Source organism: Synchiropus splendidus, chromosome 9 (assembly GCF_027744825.2).
Source record: "Synchiropus splendidus isolate RoL2022-P1 chromosome 9, RoL_Sspl_1.0, whole genome shotgun sequence".
Taxonomy (NCBI): Eukaryota; Metazoa; Chordata; class Actinopteri; order Syngnathiformes; family Callionymidae; genus Synchiropus; species Synchiropus splendidus.
The window spans coordinates 11,589,471-11,613,718 of record NC_071342.1 but is presented as its reverse complement, the minus strand read 5'-3'; the positions used below and the strand labels follow the sequence as shown (position 1 = coordinate 11,613,718).

Here is a 24,248-nt window from a genome sequence, read left to right as displayed (position 1 = left end):
TTCCTGAGGTGTCTTTGTAGTCCTAACCCCTGTCAGTAGCATGGTTCACATCAGAATATTTAAAAGGCATCACTTCATCCCTCTTGATCCCCCCCCTTATCGACTGTCGTGTTCCTCATAACAAATTCATGCCATGTTCAAGGACAAACTTCTCATCGGCATCATTTGGGAGCCCACACTCACACACACTGGGGGTCACCTTTAAATGGGTTGATGGACAAAATTTATGCATTCATTTCTATGAGAGCTCTAATGTTTTCCTGTAGGAGGAGACTCGACGCTCATATCTGTCAGACTCTGAGAACCTGACCATTAAATCATGTTATGGCTGTTGACTTTAAGAGTTTGTCCTTAATGTGTTTTTCACCTTGTCTGAGCTGAAGTGGAGGTTCTGGCTAGTCGTCACCATTTGAAAGTATGATGATTTTAAATGAACTTAGTGAGTCAGAGGGTCATTTCTGTCTCTCTCTCCTCTAATCCTGATGACGGAGCCAGTTTGTCTTATCGTTCTCTGGCAGCTGTGGCCCAGGTTGCGGACGTGGGGGACCCTCGGCTTTAATTTATACTAAAACTTGAACGGGACTCAAGCGCTCTTCACACACAGCAAGACAATTTTCGAGTGCAGTGGAAAAGAGAACCTCAAGCCGCTACTTATTTCGCCGTCTGACAAAATAATATAATATCGTGGGGGAAGACTCTGCCTCACTCAAAGTTGGCACCTCCTGCACTTCACTCCCCTGATCTGCTGTCATGAGATTCCTTTCTGTTGGAGCCTGCAACCTCGCTCCATTCCCTCCGTCTTCTCTCACTGAAGCACCGTAATGAACCACCTGTGTGTGAGGGAGTCTTCCCTGCATGCGTGTGTGAGAAACCCTCACCACCCGAGGTGTGCCCCTTGTGTATATGAGCCAATTATCTTTACTTACTCTTTTCCTAACGACTCCTTTGAAATGAGGAGGAAGAGGTGAGATAACTGAGGCAGCTGTGTTCGTGAGAAAGGCCAGAGGTTAGAACCAATCATGGAAATGACTCTTGCTCAGAATCCAGGCGGAATTGTGCGAGTTTGGGACCAGCGTTGCAACTTATATCTCATATCTGCACTCTCCAGGACGCAATGCATTCAATGTGGCTTAATATTCTTACACCAGGATTACAGTTCATTCTGCTTTGTGCTTTTTAACGTAGGTCATTTATAATTTTATACTTTGAAATGACGATGAAAGAAATGGTGTCCTCTCTTCAGGAAGTTTCAGATGGCTAATCCAGTTATTAAATCAGTTTCTACAGCCTCATGGGTAGATGATGGCGGAGTGCAGAATCCCTCGAGCTCAATGTTCACACCAACATGGCCTGGTGACTGACACCCAAGTTGTCACTGGTTTCCAGCTGCCAAACCAGCTTCTCTGTCGCTCAAGTTGTGTTGAAAAAAGTTGGGTCAATCACATTGGGGTGGATTAAACCTTGACATGGTGAACAGGCTTTTAGCTAGTATTTTGAAACAGGGTGTCTGTAGCCACGCCCACATGACCCGTCGCCGACCCATAACTCCACCCCAGCCCATTCCCCTTCACGACACACCAGGACGAATGTTGTCCACTAACATAACTTGCTGTGTAAAAAAAATTAAATAAAGTAAAGACGCTGTAAACATATATTTGTACAAAAGTAACTTATACCTTTATAAAACTAAACATATTGCATCAAATATCATAAATGTTGTCACAATATAATTCATAATGCAGAAAACACCTGGAGGTACTGTATATTTCTCAAGCAGCAGCAAAGTCAAAATCAGTAAATCCGCTTTTTCTTCTTCTTTCATGGTGATGGAGGCTCTTGCTCGCTCACCTGATCTGATGAAGGGATGGGACTCTCTCCTTCTGACCCAGATTTATTCAAATAATGATTGTTACTGTTACTGTATGCTATTGTTCATCTTGTTTCGTATAGTTATGCAAGACAAGCACAGAGTTGTATCAGCTGTGAATCTGTGATGGTTGTCTGAACTTTCACACATTTAAACATTCAAACAAAAAAAACAATTCTGACCTGTTTTTCCTTCAGGAAGAAGCTGAGTGTTGTCTGTCTTGTCTTTTTCATTTTTCAAACAAATATTTGGTCTGGAAAACGTTCTATAACCATGCAGTATATGCAGTTCAGGGCGTCCATGGGAGCTCATCGTTCATTTCACTTCATCTTAAGGAATTTACCCCCTAAATCTAAACCCTCATTGGTTAATGGGTCATAGTTTGCTGTTGTTTTACAGTTTGCCGCACGTAAACGTGACTCTACATTGGCTCTCCAGGGACGTGGTCTCTTTGGTTGGCTGAATTGTGTTTGATGTTGTGGTAGGGTGAGGGGCTTGTGATCTCAGGTGAGAGCTGAAATGAAAATGAATAAACATAAACATGTATCTGTGAATAAAAATGAAAGGGTGTCGATTACTTGCTTCAAACATGGTGGTTTAATTGCTTTTTTTCTGACCAACATATATTTCTCCAGACCACGTTGAACCATCAACACATAAATATTTGAATAAACAATAGCAATTCAAGTATTTTTTTTAGAGCCCAATCCTATCATTATTTTGATATTCTCGCTCTAGTCAGCTGTGTTTGAGAGTCAGATCTTAATAAACCATTTCCATATTTCTAGAAACCTTCTCCAGTTAATATTTGTTTATTTTTTATTGCCACCTACTAACTAAAAATTGCATCAGCAAACTGCGTCAGTGTTTCCGCCAGCGTGGCACCGATTGCTTTCACAAAACGCACAACTTCTTACCCAATTCTTGTTGAAGTAATTGGACTGTCTGCCAGGATCGTTTTGCACTGCTGTCTAATTGAGCCCAGACAAAGGCCGCGCAGACTTTATCACCGCGGCACAACGGCCTCCTCTAATCCAATCATGGCGCTAACAGGTAGCGCTGCTCCTGTTGCTGACAATGATGCTTTTGTTTATTCTGCTCACTTTGGAATTGCACACACTCTCCACCGGCAGCTGATCCAATCCCCCGAAACATTGGTGTAATAACAACATTCAGTCTCTCTCTGTCCCAGTGACGCTGTGTCCTACAATGTTCGATGATTGAGGTGCAGCAACAAACTTCTCAATACAGAGGAGGCAGAAGAGCTCAGATCTTTCATGAGTGTTGTAGGTTTTAGCTAGGTATCTTAGGGGGACTATTTTTTTTTAGTTTGGCCTCACTTTCCCAGGTGAAGGCTACAGGTTTGGAGAGACTGTGGACAGGTTGTTGTAAACATTTTCAAGTCACAGATAATAAAACTGAGGAGAAGAGGGTGACAGCCAGGGTAGTTGTAGAGTAGGGCTGGGCATTTTTATTGATTTTGCCATACAAATTGATTATTTTCAATCCCTGATAAAATGTTTATTTATGCTCCATTGAGTGGAAGCATGTCTGGAAGACCGTGGTACAAAAAATACCTGGCGACTCGCTCCAGCAGGCGCACGCTGGTGTGGAAAATCTGGCAACCTGATATACCATTCACCGTCTCCCTGAGTCACTGCACAGTCTGCTGATGACCAAGCTGAAGCGGTTTAATAGCAGTCAGTTTAGAAGAACTGTCCAACCCGTGTTTCACAGGTTTGCTCATTATTTGACCAGTCTGCATACAGTGTTGAACTTAAAAAATGTACAGGATCCACTTTGCTTTCCATCGTCTGACAATTGTCGCAGCAATCCATTGTACTCTGTAGACTACTGTAGAGCCGGAATCCAGTCTGGAAGCCGAAAGAAATGCCCAGTGTGTTGGAATTGTGTATATATATATATATATATATAATTTTCTCAGATTTTATTAAAGTGATTGATAATTATACTCCTTGATTCCAAGACCTGAACTCAATATTCTACAGTGATTGAAGATTCTTGTTCTTACTGTTCAATAGTTAAATAAAGATATGTGTTTTATATCAGTTCATCTCGATTCATTATGACATGCAGGCTTGTCTTACGGGGAAGAAGTATCACATGTCGATTGTATCAGAAGAGAAAAGGAGGAAACACCTTAGTTTGGCAGTTAGTTATCTGTGTCATGCAAACATCAAATACTGTGGAAACACCACCAACCTATGAGCGCACCTTACGTGTCACCAGGGTCTGGTTCAGTGGATCAAGAAGCTGCACCAGAACCAGTATTTCTTAAAATTGTTCAGGAAAGCAGGAGTGTCAGAAAGTATCGCACTGAAGAAGATCTGAGCCAGAAGGTAAAGTTCTCGATTTGTCAGTTGATCTACATGTGCCGTTTCTGAAGTGCTCTGCGTCCTGTGGAGGTTGTCTCCATTCTATTGTTGATGCCTCCTCCAGACAGTGTCAATCTGAAACTCTCCTTATGGGACAGGATTTCCGGCAGAATGCTCGGTATGATGTGGCACAGGTTGTTCGCCTTGGTAAACCCCATGGTGTGAGGAACATTAAAAGAAGCCTGTCAGGGCATAATGCCTCCCGAGGGATGTGTTCTAGGTATGTCCTTCTGGATGGAGGCCAGTGCAGACACTGGATGGGTCCCGTGAAAACCATAGAGCAGGGGTTATTCAACTCAGTCCTCAATGGTCTGGGGTAGTGCAAGTTTTTCATCCAACCAGTCAAGCACATGTAGTTGAACCAATCAGGTGTAATATACCTATGGGTCCTTGAAACAAACCACCCCAACCTTTTGAGGACCATGTGGAAGACCCCTGCCACAGAGGAGGTGTCTAGAGGAGAGGAAGGTCTGGGCAACTTTGCCGCCCTGTGTCTGACCTGGCCCTCGTGAGAGACCATGGAGAGTGGTTGGATGTATAGTCAGTCAAGTATTTGAACTTGTATCGGTGCAAAGTACTTGAAATAGAACAGTATTTTTGCAAGAATCCACAACTGTTTTGCATCCATAACTCATAATTATTGAGGAGAATCTGTTGAAATGTGGCAATATTTGGGGATCTTCAAATGAAGCAAATCTGGTAGTGAGCTCGCCTCTATCATCATCACAAGCCATGGAACTCTAAAAGTTTTCTCTTCCTAACTGGTCCTTTGAAAGACACTCTTGTTTCATGATTAATTAGGATTAAATATAGGGGTTCTGTCAAAGAAACCATGTCGTTCTTTTCCTCCTCATGTTTTAATCTTCACTCTGCACCACTGTGAGATTAGCAGCGCGTCAACTCTGTGATCAAACAAGTGCTGTGTGTGTTTTTGTCTCCTTTGAACTGAGTAATGTCTGTCAGATGTTTGCTCAGATGAAGGTCATCTCAACAATTAACCTTGTGAGGCGGCTGAGGGAGCAATATCCACAGCAAGATGCCAGATCTGAGCCCGGCGGACGCTGGCGGAATTAAACAAACAGTCGCTCACAAACAGACAGGTTTTTGACGGTGGCTTGGAGGTTTGGGGATTAATTGTTTGGGTTTTTCATTTCCTTAACGGCTGCTTGAACAGGGGTCTTGATCCTGTATGAACAAACATAATAGTTTTTATTCCCATGCACCGCTGAGCAAAAACATTAGGCTGCCTCCACTAGCTCAGGTGCAAGTTTGCTTTGTTGTTGGCCATCTATTCTGAGCGAGCGGGAGAGCGAGAGGGAGAGGGAGGCGTTTTAGGAGAGTAGTGAGGTGACATAAGGTACGGTTTAGAAGCAGAGTCACATGTGACAGAGAAATTGGGAGTGACTGGAAAGGACAAATGAGTATATCAGAGGGACCGCTGAATTTTGGAGACAAAGTTAGGGAGGCCAGATGGTATGGACATGTGCGAGAGGAAGAGATAGAGATGTCCGAGAAGGGAGGCATGAGAGGCAACCAATGAAGATCGTGGGATGGAGGCAATGAAGAGGATTGGTGTAACAAGGCAGGGTCATGAAGATGGAGGATCTGCTGTGGTGGTCCCTAATGGATCTGTGCTGTTTTCTTTTTCTTTGTTGTTCCCTGTCACGATGGGAAAAGCCTGGAAGTCCTCATTTTGTTAGCATCAGGAATTGATATTGTGTGCTAAAACACAGTGATACTAGGTTTCTTGTCTCTACTTGGACAGTTGGGAGAGACCCACAGAGGAACCTGTGGTCCTATAGATCAAACAAAGTGGTTACAAATTTTTTAAGTGAACATTTTAATGATCCGCCACAGACTCAGAAAAATGATATTTTTTTAAAGATGAACTCTCAAATGTATTATAAACTTTGAAACAAAATGAAACAAAAGGATAACAAGTATCATAGAGGAAAAATCCAGAAAGAAACTGGGAAGAATGGTGAAAGGTAAATTCCAATTCCTTCCTCAGTATGTGCAAGGGCTTAAGTTGAGGAGCAAGGCTGAGGAAAGTATCCTCTTCAGCTTTGAGAGTCAACGTCACCTACCTTACATTGAGGAATACCCAGAATGCTTTGCATATTTTCAGCCAATGTGGAAATGGCATCCAAAGCGACGAAGAACGCGAGCTGCAATTCTAAGTGGGTCCTGTTAATGAGAATACTTACAAATATTGGTTGATATCAATTTTATGAAAAGCATTGTATTATCTTGGTCCATTTTATGGATAATTTACCTCATTGTTGCTTGACATTTATTTTTATTTTACAACCTTTTGTCACACTTCTTCTTCTGAATTGACTGACTGAATGCCACTTTTGCGTAATGCTGCCCCCCACAGTCTCAGGACATTTGGCATTTCAGGGGTGTCTCATTTCTAAGTCACACATAGCCCTTAAACTTGCTTTTGAGGGCTGGAGGGTAAAGGGCGGAATAGGAATTCACCCAATGATTGAAGTCTGCATCTCACAGAACTCAAGTTGCGCGTTCCTGCCGGACGTAAGTCAAAACTTGCTTCCTTCTCTATCACTTCTATATTGGCTATCAATGTCTGTGACAAACAAGGTTGTACGCGCAAAACCCAAGACCATTGTCCCCGCAAAGAACACCATCAAAAGCACGTCCTAAAGCATGTCCTAAAAAGATCGACATTGAAATGTTGCCCTTCGACAGTCCACTACAGTCATTCTCTGGATAGCAAACCTTTGGACTCCTTCAGGAAAGCAACTAATGCCCGTAATGATGAATCTTTTAGTAAGTTTAGTTACTGGTGGATTTGTCGTAAATACACTAAATTAAAAAAGAAAGAAAAAGAAATGTTTGTATTTTTTTAAATAAATACTTGTGTAGTGTCATATGCCGTCTTGTAAATGTGGTGTGTCCTTAGACGGGTCCTTTGAGAAACAATCCCATGTTTTTAATGTTTTGGTTCATGGTGGTCGCAGAGCCTCAGCTTACTGTAAACTATATTACACGAGTGGTGACGTCATGATTCATTAACCCATCTGAAACTAATTTAATAGTTGCTTACAGTTGACAGTCGAGTTGTTGCAGCCTGACATTTCCTTTCCCTGCATGAGTGATTTGATGATAGCTAGTTTAATTTGATCAAAAAATGAACTGTGTTAAGGAAAAGTGGCGGTGTTGTTGTAGTGCTCTTGTTTAACACTGTATAAAAATCCTGCCTGTCATGTCTCAAACTTGAAGCCTTGGCATTTTGACAGTTGTGACAACATCTTCGTGGGAAAACACGACCTCTGCAACTTGGCCTTCTGACATTTTCTCCTCCGTCGTCTATTTCAGCTCTGCTTTTAAAGGTGTTCTCTGCTGAATTCTGAACTACGTTTGCAGGAAAGAAGGGCTTTCAGTGCCTCAATATTTTTTAATCTGGAGATGGTTTTAATGTTACTGTATAATCAAATAGAGTTGCAAGGGTCTCATAAATCAGCCAAATCTGCCTTCAACAGTTCAGTGAGTTTACAGCATGTGCATTTTTATGCAAATTAATAAAGTGCTTTTTACTGGAACGACACAGCTGATATCTTTTGTCACATTTGGACTTCCTCTCCCTGGTGGTCCGTCATCTCAACCCACACGAGGCGATTTAAGAGTCGGCGCTCGGGAAAGTTGCCCTGAGAGAGTCGAGCTCCAGCGGAACAAGAAACAGAGTCGATCCCACGCACGCTGCCGAGTGAGGGTACACACCTCGCCTCTATTATTGCAGCTTGATGTTTATGGCTCATACAGTTAGCATTTCATGAGATTGTAAATGTCAACCATTACCGCCACAAATGTCCATGGAGATCGATATTGGAATTTAGTCTTGCTCTTATACTTATTTTTCACAGGCCAGGCGTGATCAGAAGGGAACAGAGAGTCACCTGAAAGACAACAGGGAAGTTAGTTCATTTGACAGGAGGTGGTGGAATTACTCGCAGACATACTCAGGCACTGCGGCATGTAGGCAAACACCAGGAAGTAAAAACACGGCAAACAGACATGGAAAAAAAATGCACAAAACATGAGTCAGCAACAATTTTAATGAACTTGCGACAAGGTCCAGACTCTGCCAAGGTGAGCTGGGGTCCGTATTCAGATGCATTCCGATCGTGCTCGACACCTCACGGTTGGAAGAGGAAAGACAAGGACCCCTTGGAAGAGGGGTCGTGATTTCATCCCTCTGCAGCTCCCTGCTGTCACCCAGGAACAGCACACTCCTTTCTCCATCTGTTTTGAACGTGTGTGTGGGAGTAAATGTTTGCGTCATCATTTAACATTTGAATGTGCAACCCTCTGTATATTTCTGGCAACTGCAGACAATAACACACATGCAATGAGAAACATCTGCAGTGTCAAAATCAATTAGTTTACTGATGTCTGTGTTGTTTTTTTGTTCATACGACCCACACACCAATAAACTATCGTATAGTAGACACAAGTGGAAACTTGACATTGACTGTGAGTAATGTTAGATACAATTAAACTTAAAGATTCACGTCCAAATAATGCTTCATTTTTCAAAGGCTTGAAACAACAAGACATGATAAACAAGGCCTATCATATGTTGACAGAGGGGACGAACAGAAAATCTGTGAGGCAAAACTAGAGGTCCCATATTGGCTTATAAATTGATATTAGACCTCTGTGGAGCTGGAGGAGGAATTGAAAACTCTGTTCAATTCCTCCTTGTTATAAGCCATTAGCTGCAGCTTTCTTGTTTTTTTTGTTTTGTTTTCGGCTACTGAAGTTGACATGCAAATAAAGAGAAGAAATTACAGCCAACTCAATCACTACTGTTTGTAAAAACAACCAAAATATGATCCCTATAAAGTTTCTGGAAGCTTTGAAACAAAAAAAAAATGTTTTGGTTATTCATACAGCATTTATCTGCTCGTGAAAATATGGTTGGTTTTTTTTCATTTTGTTTCATTTATTAATTATTGATCTGTTTTACATGTTCAACTTCACAATTTCCCATTTTAGGATTCAGTAAACACGTTAATTTATATTAATTTTTCTTTAAGCAAGCTTGTTCAGTGCATTGCAGGAGTTGTAGTATGCATGGAGGTACATTCGTAATAGACTTCATGAAGCCTGGAGTCGGGCAGTGATCCCATAGTCGTGCATTGGGGGTCGTGATGGTCTCGTAGCCATTTCTGTTTTTACTGCAGTTTATGTAAGAGAACGGTGACATCACATCTAGTCGACTGATGAAGTTTCTTTTTGTCATTGTGTAGTATGGGCAGTTTCACTATCAAAAGTTAAACCACTTGTTGGTCCAGATACTTTCCCTGGGTCTAGAAATTATACAAGCTGAGCAACTGTCGATACACAACTGCTGGCCATCGTCTCTGAAACAAAAGTTTGACTCAACAAACTGTCGATCAGCCGCAGAGAATGTTTGTGTGGGTGAGTTCCTCTCGTGGCCCTGACTTCTGCATGAATCACACTGGTCAGGAGTAATGATGTTTCTGAGTGCAGCGATGAGCAGATAGTTCTGAATAATTTACAAAGAAATGAGTTAAACACAGCCATTCAAATGCACGTAGGACATAGGCTGTCACAAAACTTCCTCATGAAAGTTGTACGAGGGCAAAAACAAAGCATAGTGATCTGATATAACATGCTTGAGTATGAATTGAACTGAATTGAACTGAAAGTATTTTTACTCTGTCTGCTCCATATATCCATGAGTCCTTTCGTAGAGTGGAAGACCGAGTCAAAGATATTGGGGTTTAATTGTCAAAACTGGTTGGAAGTGAAACAGATCGATGCAAGTGGAGCAGCTTTAGATTGGGGAGATTTTTTTTTTATTTGGAGTCTAAACTTTCTGAGAGTGGTTTTTAGAGAGCTTTTAGAGAGGAAATGGCTCTCTAGTGCAGCACTTGATGCTGAAACAGGGCGACTTTAAGTAAGGGCAGCCAGGCTGACTTTAAAATCAGCCTCACAGTATCTATTATAGATGAAAGTTGTGAAGCTGTTAGGGTTTCTTCTTCTCCACTGCATGCCGCGCCTAAAGCTGCGATCTTTCTCTGTCGCCCGGGCAGAATAGGAGATGAGGAAGATCAGAAGCAGAGACACACGAGAGTTTGGTTTTAAACGAAACAAAAAAAGCTGTTTAATAAAACAATATGAAGAATTACAGTGCGAGGAAATGGTTTGTTTTTCATGATTGGGTTTCTTGGGTCAGAGGCTTGTGAACTAAAGAGACGCTTGTCCTCAGTAAGAGACTCAGAGTAGCGTCAGCTCCCGACCAATGCAATGCTGGAAGGTGAATCATGTGTTGTGGACTGATATCTACTGAAATGTACCATGAGGTAACGACACCTGCTACTTCAGACAGCGCTGTAAAACACACCGTCACGTTGTGGATATCAGGAATTGCATGTCAATTATTAAAGGAGCTTTAAAGTGTTTAATTGGTTCTGCCGCAGACGGCTCTGTTTTAGCATCATTAAGCGTCAGTCCAGATAATGAGCCTGGAAATGGAAATATAATGATGTGTACTGAGGTGTCATTGTCTTGGTATGTGCAGAGAAAGAACACGCACAGGCGTTTTTTTTTTCCTTTTTTTCCGTGTCTTTGTATGACGCAGAACACACTCAAACTGTCACTGAAGCGGATGATTAAAAGGGGAAACAGAGAAAAGCTGTGGCCTCTTTTCTCTGCCGTCTTTTTGGAAGAGGGATGCTCATTTGTGCGTGCTCATCGATGTCAGGAAACCACACTTCACTTAATGAATTCAAATCCCTGAAGCTTTGATCAGGATTTGGCTGCGACCTGACATCCGTGTGAAAACGGTGCCACTTTATTCGGTATAATGCAACAGGGCAAATGGACCCCTGGCGTCGATCAAATAACCTGACCTGAGCAGTGGCATTGTTCAAGGGTGTTCAGTTTCTTGGATATCTCCATGCTTGTGGGCACCTCAAAGTTGGCTGATCTGGCTGCTAATCTCCTGTTTCTCAATGGTTATAATGTGTCCGCCTCATTTAAGGATTTTTCCTTTAGGCTCCAGAGGAACACCATGTGCTTGGTGGTGGGCTTCCATTAGAACTGTAACTTGTCTCTGGGTCTGAAGAGTTAAAAATCTTACCTTCGTACTGAAAGCACTATGAGAACACAGCCTGCTCAAATAACAACCAACATCCAGAGGGAGTTTCACGCACTTGCCATGGTGGCAGGAACATGATGTGTTTGGCTTTTTTTTGATCGGAGTGCATGTGTGTCATCGAGTCATTTTAAGTGCTTTACCGGAACTTTTAAATTAAATTCAGTGGTAATATAAAATGCATCAAAAACTGCGGCATCTCCAATGATACTGGTGTCCTGACCCATTCAGATTACAGTGTTCTTCACATTGCTGCTCAACAGGCTGTATCCTAGAAATTTGACACTTCAAATAGCTCTGAAAACTCAAAAAAAGAAAATCTGATACATATTGAAGGAAATTCGTAGGGTGTGTTTCAATGGTTCTGTTGAAACGATGGTGCAAATCATTTGGTATTTGGTAGTTTGTTTCCAAGTGCAGCAAATACTCATTTTGTTTGTCCTACGACTTGTTTCTAAAATGTTTGTGTGATTGAGTTCGACTCCCCTGGAGTATCATGATGAAGTTACGAGTATTTCATCCGTCTTTGATATTTTAGGGTCACAGTTTTATTGTAAGGAAAATTAAATGTTTTTGTGTTGATTTGCATGGCTGTTGTGAAAACAACTTTAGATCAAAAATAGTGGGGCGTGTGTTCAGGGTTCTCTCTGGCGCTTTAGCAATGTTGGGTCCCCATCATGTAGTGTAGTGTGACTCTGCGCATCAGCGTGGAGAGGAGACACAACCTATGGACTGCTGGTTATGAGTTCAGAGTGTGAGGCAGCAGCTATGAAGGCTGACCCGGGGTTTTGATACTTGTCGGACAACATTGGACGAAGAATAATGGAGATAGAGAAGACCCAAATGAGGGTCATGGTTGAAGAAAATGAGGACACAGAGACTCGAGAGGAGGATCTCACTTACCATGGCTACCTTTGATCGGAAATGCAGACAGACAAAGACATGTTTGGCTTCCGAAAGGATGTAATGGAAAGTTCATTCACCTGTCAGACTCAAAGTAGAACCGCTGTTCTATGACTGCGTCTTATTGAGGAGGATTCAGGGTCTCTGAAGGACATGTTGGTGTTTGATGGGGTCGTCATCTGTAAACTGTCATCTGTTTAAATTCATAGCTAATTGATTCTGAATGTTTTATTTGTGGCAAGCATTTTCACCGAAGGCTCATCAGGGAGGAAGGTGGGTGACTGTCCACCCACTGACTTCCCATGAGCCTCTGGTGTGAATCCACTCAGCCAAGTTAGGCTACAAAATGATGCCTGTTCACCACAGAGAGGTAACTTTGGCTCACACCCACTCTCTGTCTTACACAGCAGATGTTTACAGATATAAGAAAGAAGAAAAAGTTTGAAATCGATACAGTTCAGCCCGACACATTTTTTTTTTTTTTGCTTTGGCCCCGAGCGGATTTGTTTTGCTGCGGTAAATGCCGGCAAGTTTGCTGATTGCCATAACTGTTGTTGTGCAACAGTTCACCTGGGTTCACCACTGCCTCTCTCCTGCACCGCATCACACGTACGGAAAAATAAGGCGAGTGTTTTTGCTTTTCCAGCTCTATTTTTGCTGCTTTGACACACACACATAACTGTAATTATCCAATCATATTGCTTGTTGTGTGGGAACAAAGTTCAGCAGCTCATTGGCGGACTGACAGATGGAGACTGCGCCTCGACAAAGCCCAAGATGGTGTCAGAAGTGGAGAAAGACTTTATTAGAGGAGCTAATAATGGTGGTTGAGCAGGAGTGCTGCTCTTGTCATAATCAAAGTGGCTATTAATGCTCTTAGAGGGGATCAAACTGAGCTCGTGGAGTGCAAATGGGGGCGACTGTCAAGTCAGGGAGGACTCATTCTGCCATCCCACCACTGTCGTGGTGATGAGGCAGAAGTCTGAGCTCAAGGTTTATGCGCTGTAATTGTGAGGCGAACCTGATGGATGGCTCCTGTGAGGCTGATATCTTTTGAGGAACAAACTTCATTTTGTTCTGAAGTAGCGTCGTGCCCAACTATGAAATGGATGAATTGCCACAGACGGACAGGCAGGTGGTGGAGCGGGTTGCATGGATTAATCTCACACTTCAGGTGTAGGACGGTGAGAGGGCGCAGAGCCATGTTCCATGTTGCTCCATCAGACACGCAACTGTAACACAAACCTTTTGATTGTTTATTTTTATGTTTTTTGATGACTAAAATAGCATCAATAATCTGTGTCGAGGTCTAACTTATTGATGATATTTTATGAATGACAGATCAGATAGATTGACCTGTGATCCTGCGACGGTTAATAGTGGCGGTACGGATGGCTTCCTCTTCTGTGAGGACTGATGAAGTCATTCACACACAGCTGGCTCATTTGAGCCAGCAGCTGTCCTCATTGTCGCACCAGACTGAGTCTTGTGGTTAATCGCCAGGTGAAGCCATCTCGGCAACAGACGCTGCTGTCCATGGTCCTGATTCAGGAAAGCCTTCTCCGCAACCTACACCCCTCTAGAATTGCAGTGGTTCTGACCTTGACTTAATTCCACACTGAAGTCTGCAGCAATATTGATGGTTTAAATCTATGATTTAAGTATTTAGTCATGAATCATACACAATAGACACACACACACACTCAACTCCCTGGTGTTGAACTGAGCTCCCTCCTCCAGGAGAAGACGGGCTGAAAATGGAAGCATAGATTTTCTCCACCTACACAGAGCGGGCTCACAGGGGCTCCGTCTTTCCCAGACTCTGTGATCTTCCAGTCGCAAAACACCTGCTGCCAGTCTTCAGACTCCCAGAGAGCGAGAACAACGAGCAGAGAAGGGGAGAATTTTGCTGTGACAGTGAGAGCGAGAAGCTTCTGAGGAGGCCTCCGCTGGAGTGGAGCGAGTCGTAGCAGCTGTGTTTTTCAACAATGCCGACTTGTGAGTGATTTCACAGACCTTTAGTCAGGAGAGTTTGGTGACAGCGTGAGCGTCAGCGTGTGATCTTCTGCTGATGTCTGATTCCCAGCTGCCCTTTGTGCAGCACGTTTCTTGACAGATTTTAACTTTGAGCGAGAGAAAGAACCTTCTCTGTTGGGCTGGTTGACAGCTGAAAAAAATGTAAAAAGAAAGCTTTTAATTGCAGTTAAATTTCTGTGTCAGATGCAATATATTAATTTATAATTATACAAGTAACACCCGACTTGTGACCTGCTCGACTTACGTCCACCTGTACTTACAACCATGGGTGTTGTTGCCGGGCTGCTACGTGCTGCGGTGCCAGACATTATTCAATGTCTGGCACCGCAGCACGTAGCAGCCCGGCAACACGTACGACAGTTACGGCAGCACAGTATCCCAGCATCTCACTCTCACAGAATGATCTACCACTACAGTAGCACCTATAACCTATAAAATTTTGAATGGCATTCAACTTACGTCCAATCCGACTTACTACCGTTTGGTCGCAACCGATCCTGGTCGTAAGTCAGATGTTACTTGTATTTTACTATAAAGTGGTACCAGAACAAAAATGCCTTTTCCAAAAGCTAGAAAACATTTTCATCATTACTCCAGTATTCCACATTTGAGTATTAAAATTAATTGATTTGTTTTTTATTTTTATTTTGGAGACATCTTCACATCCCAGCTGATATGTCTTTATGATGCCGTTGTTTCTACAAATAACTCATTACTTGTTTTAAACTCCTGTAAATATTCACAGAGTAAACCAAGTTCAGATCCGGCATCATTCAATCATTGGCGATTTATTCACCCAGATCTGCTTCTATGGTGCAAGGAGATAATGTCATGGTTTTTATCTTGACGGTGAGAAGCTCGTCCATCAGGGAGCGAAGAATAAATGTAAGAAATGAAATCCTTTTTGTACTTGCCAAAATGTAGTCCCAACAGATGATGGCCTGGTCTTACATTCAATAAACATCTTGAATGTGTTTTTGTAGTCGTCAATTGTTTGGTGACAGATTTTAATATTTCACACATTAATAATTAATTTGGTTTATGGCTCATATGACTTCTCTCAAGTGACGTGGCTCAATATTCAGTGTTGGGATGTGTTTTCAGGACAGAATCAGAACAAGTCTTCTGAAATAATTTCAGTTTATAGTCAAAAAGGTCTGTGCATTTCTACATTTACTACTGAGAGTTGCTCGATGGTGCTTCATTTTTGGAGGTAACTCATTAGTATAGTTTTGTAATGAAATGGCTTCAGTCTTGGTGTGATTGCTGTAGCTGCTATGATGTAAATGTTTATATTGCTCATAGTCTCTTCACTCACCTCAGCAGGGGTCACTGTGACACAAAATCCCTAGTGTTATGCAACAAATAAAAAATTGCAATGCAAGCAGCATCGGTCAAAAGAATTGGTTCCGAATAATCCCGACTGGTGACATATTGTTCTGCACTAATCTCTGACCCTGTTGCTGCTCCTGCCGTGCCTCTCGGTTTCTGCAGCAAACAACAATCGCAGCTGTCACTCCTGAGAAACAGATGCTGGCAGTCAACTTCATCTTCAAATCCTTCTTCCACCTGTTTATGCTTCTTTATGACACAAAGGGGGTTCACTTGAAGGCAGTATACTCATTGGTGATATGCTTGCTACAGAATTAACGCATTTAATTCTGTTGAGTTTTGAGTTTAAAGTGTATTTTGACTTGTTTGTGCTGTTCCTTTCTGTGTCATGTAATAAAAACACATTTCGTCTTTATATCGTATTTTGATACAGATTTTAGCTGGAGTTTTTCTGCCCTCTACCGTTGAACTGAAGTTAGTGCAGGAAAGTTGACGTGTTCACCAGTGAAGAGCGACTCATTTCGCCTGTGTGGAGCTGAAGTTGCTGGAGGAATCTCAGCTTGTAAAGTCAATATAGAAGGATTTGAGTTGTTCTTTCAGACAACAAAGGACATTTCTGGGCAAAACAAAGAGTGTATTACTTGTTTATGTGGTTTCCTTGAGATTTATTTTTTTATCTTTGACCTTTGCTGTTCTGGTTTTGGCCCATGTCGGTTTTGTTGGTCGCCATGAAGAAAAGCCTCTCCGAACTGACGCAATGTAATCAAAGGTGCCTTGCGATTAAATGGTATTGCCTTATAGAAACAGACAGCAGAATCTCCCATATCCTCACGCAAAAGAGCGTTTTAACGAGACTCATTCAGCTGTTTGAGATGATAAATCAAGCCAAAAAAAAAAAAAACTGGGCCTCACCAGCAAAAAATTATCTATTTGTCCCCTGCTGAGGTCATTCATATAAAAGTGTGACCAGACAGTTATTTGCACGTATTTAAACTCGAGTTGTCGGTTATATTTTGACTCTGACTGTAGCGATGGGAGCCAGGAAGTGCGCCTCGATCTCTTTTGCCACTAGATGGCAGCAGCGTCCTGGAGTTGATCTTGACTGGCTGATGTTCATCGAAAACACGTTTAAAACCTTATGAAACAACATATACAGATCTCTATCTTCCTTTTAAACACATATTTTGTTTCCATGAACGCAATCTTCCCGTGTGACTTCACCAATTTGGAGTCATGATTCTTTCTTATCTTATATTCAAACAGTTTTTTCAGACAATAATCTGCTTCAATTGCTAAGTCACCTGACATTTAAAATTTCAACAAGTACATGTGTCTCTAATTCCAGTGCTCTCTTTCCAGCCTCCTTCCACTTTTACACAAAATAATATTGGGAGCACAAGTGGGTATAATTGCTTGGTGTGCCTTTGTATTCGATATGGTTCCACCTATTTGCTCCTTCTAATCCCAGCGACGGTGATGCGACTGCACATCCCAAGTGTTTCCACCTGTGTTCCTTCTTTTCACTCCTCCATCCATCTTTTCCTCCTCAGTCACGTGACCCTCCTGAATAGTCACCAGCTGGTGCCTTTATGTGCTACGTTAGCGTTTAAAACAAATGCATGTGTGCGTCTTCACCACATCTTTCAGAGAGATGTTTCAGCGTGGTGAGGCTACGCCTGTGTTCACACCACTGGAAGGTCGCAGGAAGTCGCAGGTCCTCGGGGTCTCAGTTATAATGATGGGTCCAATCAAAAACACTCGCCGCACATCTGCAGCACGACCAGGAGGTCAACTATATAAAAGCGCCCAGCTGTCAGCGCGTGAGGGATTTGATGTGCCCCACACACTCTCGATCACAGACTTGTACTGGTCTGGAAGTGGAAGTGCAAATATAACATGACATTTCTTTAACGTATGTAGTGTTTAACTGCTTTTATTTAAAGTGAAAATACTTGGGTTACCAGTCTATAAATATATATATAGTGGTACCTCGATTCTGGACCACAATCCGTTCCAGACGGCCGTTCGAGAAGCGATTTGTTCAAAATCTGAATCGATTTTTCCCATTACAATGAATGGAAAAAGAAATAATGCCTTCCCAGCCTTAAAATAGTCTTTTGTAGGAGTGAATGTAGAGTGTCTGCTGCAGGTGCGCTGTTCGTCTATGTGTGTGGCCGCTGCATTTGGGAGGGGTTGCCGAGCGAGTGACGTCTCTCCAGAAGTGAAGAGGTGCCCGGTGCGTGTCCAGCTCTGAATGTGAGCTTCTGTGCAGTTTGGCTATGACTAAGTCATAAACCAAGTAACGCTCTGTCCCAGACTCGCCTCATCCCTGTCCCAGCTCCAGCCCACAACAGGACATCAAACCCTGGAGTGAGCGCTCCAGCCTCGGAGGTGTGGAGAGCGAGCACCTCCCCTGTGACACTCTACCACGGTCCAGTGTGGAGACAGGAAAGGTTTTACACCTCAATATGAAGAAAAAACTGTCAGTAAATGGAGCTAACGGGACACGTCTGCGTACTGCGTTATACACAATAACAGAGCGCGTCATGGGTCAGCTGATCGGTCCACGCGTGATATGTTTTTTCCAGCTTTTTCAGAGGCATTCGAGTTCTGGAATTTTGTTCGAAATTGGAAGGAAAAAAATCTCTGAATTTTTGTTTGAACTCCGATTTGTTCGAAGTCCGAGACGTTGTTTTTTTTTTTTTTGGATAGCAATGAAGTTCAATCCAGTTCGTTTATTTGAGGAGTGTGATGAAATAAACTGGTGGTAATGTTGAACCAGGTTTCCGACCAAAAACAGAAAAATGTGCTGAACGTATGAAGAACGTGAAAAATGAGTATGTCAGAGGGACATGCGGAGAAATTTAAAGACCAGGTCACACGGTTTGGAGAGGAGACAAAGTTGCACCAAGATGTTAGAGAAGAAGTGGACAGACCACTGAGGTTCATGGATGAGGACATGAGAAGGTGTTAACTCTGGAGGTTGGGAAGTGCTGAAAGAAACTTTCTCATAATGACTTCCTATTTAGGCTGCTTCCACTGTCAGTTTTGTGTGTTAAACTGGCACCACGGAAGTGTTTGAATTAGGCAGGAAGCATGTTGAGATAAGATGCATGTGTTTAAGTAAGCGCACCGAAAAGGATCATTCTGTTCATTAAGACTGTTTTCATCTCCGTGGGTTTCTGTCTCGCCGTTGATGATGAAACCACAGTGTTTTTGTGAGGACTCGAGCTAAGCTTCCTGTCTAATTCTAGCTGCCAGCCAGCCTAGCATCACAGTAGGAGGAGGAGGGCTCGTTGCAACTTTCAGCACTCAAAGTCTTTTGATGTAAATGGGGCTTCAGTTGAGCTTGAAAGGCATTATTGTGAAATACTATGCAAAGATATGGTGGTTGCAGTGTCTTAAGTCAATCTGTTTGTTCACCATTGTGTTTAAAAGAGTCTATGTAGCGCTGGTGAAAGTGTTGGTTGTCCAAAAAAAAATAGGTCCTGGGAGAGTCCACGTTGTTCAGGCTCGAGTTGAGACCAATTTCCCTGGAGAGAACAGCCAAACGCAGCTCCAGAAGGAAAAATGTGATTTTTCCATCCTAGCTGTGGAAGTTGCCACTGAAGGGGGTCAACCTTTGAGCAAGACCATCAGTGAAATGTAAGAAGGTATTCAAGTGTTTCCCAGGAGTATTTTCTCTCAGCCTTCTAAGGACAAGTCAATCAATGTGCACACTGTTGTGTTCTCCGCACGCAGCTTTATTTCACATGGCGGTTAACCTTTGCAGATGTTGTTTTCTGCTTTACTGCTCTTACCATTTCATCCTAACTTCCTTCGGATGTGGCGGGCTGAAGCGGTGATGGCTTCTCGGGTAGAAATCAGGATGTGGTGCAGAAGCCTCTGCGAATGAAGGAACGAAAGCAAAACGACAATTTTTCTGTTGACTGAGAGGGACCAGATGAAACATGGAGTCAGCAGTTTATTTAAATTTTGTGAAACAAAAAACAAAATTATGTTGATTTGACAACTTATTTTATTACATTTTACCCGTTATAAAAAAAATCATAATAAATTTAATACTCTACAGATATGTTTGCTGAAATATTGCAATACTTGATAATGTGACATTGTCTTCATATTTTAAGTTCTCTATGTCGATATTTAATATAGACTATACTTGGCATGTACTTGGATATGCTGTTGCATTCATGACGTGCTTATACTAACGTTTTCTTTTTGCACACTGTAGTTATTTTGTTGCCTAAGGGAGCAATTCATTGCACAGTTGGAGTACAAGTACAGTAGTTTTATTTTGAAAATTTTAAAAGAATGCTTTCCTGTACACCTGTCATCTTTTTACCTCTGAGTGAAATGTGTTGTGGAGACCATTAATTTCTTTAAGGCTTTTCTTCAGCATATGATAAGCCTTAAAAAAAATCCATCCATCCATCCTTTAACATGTCCAGGTGTTTCACCATCCCCACGATAGTTAGCATCTTCCTCTGGTACTGACCGGACCGAACTACCCAGAGGCCTGCCATGTGTAATAGCACATACCTGGAGCTTGAGCATTGTGCTACATTAGCACAACAACTTGAAGAAACTGAGACACTATTGTGGACTCACAAAGAGGTTGAGCTGTCACATGAGTCACTCTTGACTACAAATCAACAGTACAAACATCAGAGTGTTGGGGATCCAAATCCCAGCAGAGGGTCTCCCCTCAACTCATGCAAGAAAAATCTGTGCTGTACCAAGTCAGCCAGACGTGAATCGTGATATAGCATGGCACCATTGTATGTTGTGATATCATGGCGAGAAGGCGTGGGCCAGGTCCCTGTCAGTATTATGGTGCTGAAAGGCAAAAATGTCCTTGGATAAGTAGCCGCGTCTCAGGAGGTTAAATGACCTTTCCAGTGACAATGAAGTTAATTTTAGCCTGCAGGCTTATTTGTGCGTTTGGCTCCAGAATGATGGCATGGATAGGTTTAGAGGTGATGCTGGTCAGGAATGATCTTCTCGTCCTCCCTAAGTTTCACTTAACTGTGATCACATTTTGTTTACCATCTGCAGCGACTGAGTTTGTTTGCAGTGGGAAGTTTTGGTTTTCTCTGGAGGATAAGGAACAGGAACGTGCACGTTTGCCTGCCGTTGACTTGACAATTCCCCCCCAAAAAATCAGTGCAGTAAATAATTCATAAGATGTTGTCAGAGTCAAACGTACGTCTCCGACAGGACGTGCAGCGGTGCTGCTGGCAGCCAACAGGTCGAGCTATTGTTTGTCTCCGCTTGTTTTCCTCACTAATGGCGACACTGTTGACTGTAACTGAAATAGATTCTTTCACTGTTGACCGCAGTGTGTGTTGGTCGGCTTCTGAGGATGTATAAATGTGTTGGAATTAGATAAGATGTCAGTCACAGAAGAAGAAAGACGTATAAAGTGGTGCAGTTCTGTAGCTCTGTAGATCAAAAATACTGGGGCACAAGGCTTTGTCAAACACAGACTGGCATGAACCAGGGTTTGATGGGATCCGTCTGGACATGTAAAAGGCTGCGGTGGGGAGGAGATGTAGAGGCTGGGATGTCATAGTTAATGCAAATAAAGTGTCAGATGGAGGTGGTTCGCTGTGGAACCTGAGAATCCAGAGAAACAATGAGCCTTTGATCGTCCCGCTGTTGCAACTGTGTGCAATCGAGACTATTTTCATTCTCTAACTTACAGTGTACACACGCGATGTGTGACAGCATATATCTGTGTTTTAGAGGAGGTAGCGGGGATGATGATGATGTTGGTGGTGGCCTCATGAGGTTGCTCAATAGGTGGAGCCCATGTCAGATAATGCCTTGTTGACTTGATTTACTGGCAGCAGTATTTCTGCAGTGACTGGGACAGGTTTATTGTTTGGTGAGCCGAGGTGTCACTCTATGATGTAATGGCTTTGTCTGTCAGCTACCTTGGTGTGGGATGACGCAAACATGTTCTTAAACCTAAGTGGAGTGCACATGTTGACGTGAAAAAAAATCAATAATTGAGAGCAACTTGTTATTGTGTATAGTGTAAACTAATTTGTGTATTTATCAAGTGTAAATAATGCTTACTTACAGGAAAATAAGGAAATTAAAAACCACAATATAACCGATATATATAACTGATATAGAGTGAGACTGATGTCCAGTATGAGCAGATACAGTGGAACCTTTGTTTTCGAACATCCCGGAATTCGAACAAATCGGAGTTCGGACAAAAATTTCACGATTTTTTTGGTTCGGATTTCGAACGAAAATCTAGAAATTGAACGCCCACGAAAAAAGCCGGAAAAAAACGTAATGTGCGCGGGCCGATCAGCTGACCCACAACGCGCTTTGTTATTGTGTGTAACGCAGCCTCTGTATGCAGACGTGTCCAGTTAGCTACATTTACTGACTGTTTTTTCTTCATATTGAGGTGTAAAACCTTTCCTGTCTCCGCACTGGACCGTGGTAGAGTGTCACAGGGGAGGCGCTCGGGGGTCCAGGGTTTGATGTCCTGTTGTGGGCTGGAGCTGGGACAGGGATGAGGCGAGTCTGGGACAGAGCGTTACTTGGTTTATGACTTTGTCACAGCCAAACTGCACAGAAGCACACATTCAGTGCTGGACATGCACCGGGCACCTCTTCACTTCTGGAGAGACGTCACTCACTCGGCAACCCCTCCCACATGCAGCGGCCACGCACATAGAGGAACAGCGCACCTGCAGCAGACACTCTACATTCACTCCTACAAAAGACTATTTTAAGGCTTGGAACGCATTCTTTCTTTTTCCATTCATTGTAATGGGAAAAATCGATTCAGATTTCGAACAAATCGCTTCTCAAGCGGCCTTCTGGAACAGATTGTGGTCGAGAACCGAGGTACCACTGTACTTTTGAAACTCAACCTACTCCAACATGAGACATGAATTGGAATAGATATTACTAATGGTCTGTTGCCCTGGTCTGTACTAAAGAATAGTGATGAACTGACGAAGCTTCATGAAACCATTTTCAGGGCTTGGTACGTGATTTTACATAGCATATTCATTCAAAGACCACAGTACAGAATGCCCTCTAGTGGCTTTAGAAAAAGACCAGTGCTTCATGAAGCTTCATTGAGAGTTTTGTCTGGTGGAAACTGTATTTTCTCAGCTGTTAATGCTTAAGTTGGTGAAGAAGAACAAGTGAGAGCGTCTGACGGTAGATGACGTCTTGGCCGCTGTAATGTGCACATCAGGACACAAACGCACAACTCCGCACCAAATGTCCCAAAATGGCATTTTAATGTTGTTTTTATAACCCAGCAATGAGACTAGATAGCAACTAGATTCTATTTCAGTTTTTGTGATGAGTGCTATTCAGAGGACATTAAGCCCTTTCCGTTTTAGAACACTGCAGCGTGAACATCTTTGTGTGTTGCTGAAGTGTTGCACCTTTTTGCTGGTTGCTACTCCCTGCATTTGCATAATCTTTGTATGTTTATGGAGGCAAGTCACGTGATCCAGCTGTGCAAACCACAACAAACGACTCCGCCTGCGTGCATTATGGTTCATTTCAATACGTGACTGTTTTTTTTTTTTTCTCTAAATGACGATGATGATGGCCTGTAATCTGACATCTGAGATTGTGGGAGACATCAGTTTAGTGGATGTGTCCACATTGATTTTCTATGTGACCTGAAGCAGGGCCGTGTGTGAGTATTGTTGTGTGTATGTGTGTGTTGTTCAAGCTGGTGGAAAAATCTATGGAGTCTGCGGTTGCTGTGGTAACAGTAATCACTTTTAATTCAGCATCAGGGAGAGAAACTGGAGATAAAGATGGAGTGGCAGCAGTTTAGCAGGGTAATGTGGGAGAAGGGGAACCATCAGGAGTCAATGGAAGAGTGTTAATAGCCAGCGACACCAGTGTCTGTCCTGAAGTTGGTTTCCAGTGTAAATTCACGTCTTAAAATGGACTTACTCTGCGTCTAATCAAATATGAATTTTGAATTCATTAACATAATAATGTGTGTTTGAAATAGCCTCTGTGTTCGCAGTATTTATAGCAGGGTCAAATATTTCTTCTCTGACTTCCGAACAATTCTCAATTTCAGCTCTGTTTCATCGTCTCCTACTTAGCCTGTTGGACCAACTGCAAAAATAGAAAAAGGATCTTTGAGGTTGCAAAATGAGGTATTGTGAGGTCGGGTTCGAGCTGACAGAAATTCACCTGGACGGCTGATAAACTGTCACCTTCTCTGCATCATAACAAAAGTCGCCCAACTCCATTGAGGCATGTTGATGTATTTAAGAATGTCATTATGACGTGTTGGCTCCAGAGTACGACAGATTAGGAGGAGAAGTCTTGCCACAAATTGAGCCTTAACCTTGTGGGGTCCAGCCAAATGTCCCCACAAAGTAGGATAAACAAGCTTCCCTCCAGACACATGTAGGCATGTTTGAGATGGGAGGAAAACTGAGGGAATGTGAAGTGAAATGTGAGAAACTGATCTGAAATATGAGCAGATGGAATGAGTCCAACATGTCAGGCTCAATGCCCATGGCCAGCATCTCCAAGAGTAAATGTG

The 24,248-nt window shown here is 42.6% G+C and overlaps 1 protein-coding gene across 2 annotated transcripts in view; it reads left to right on the top strand.

Moving 5' to 3' along the window:
• LOC128765372 (Kv channel-interacting protein 2-like) overlaps positions 1–24,248 on the top strand; it is a 104,875-nt gene that overhangs the window by 21,224 nt on the left and 59,403 nt on the right. The gene's annotated exons all lie outside the window — the stretch shown is intronic.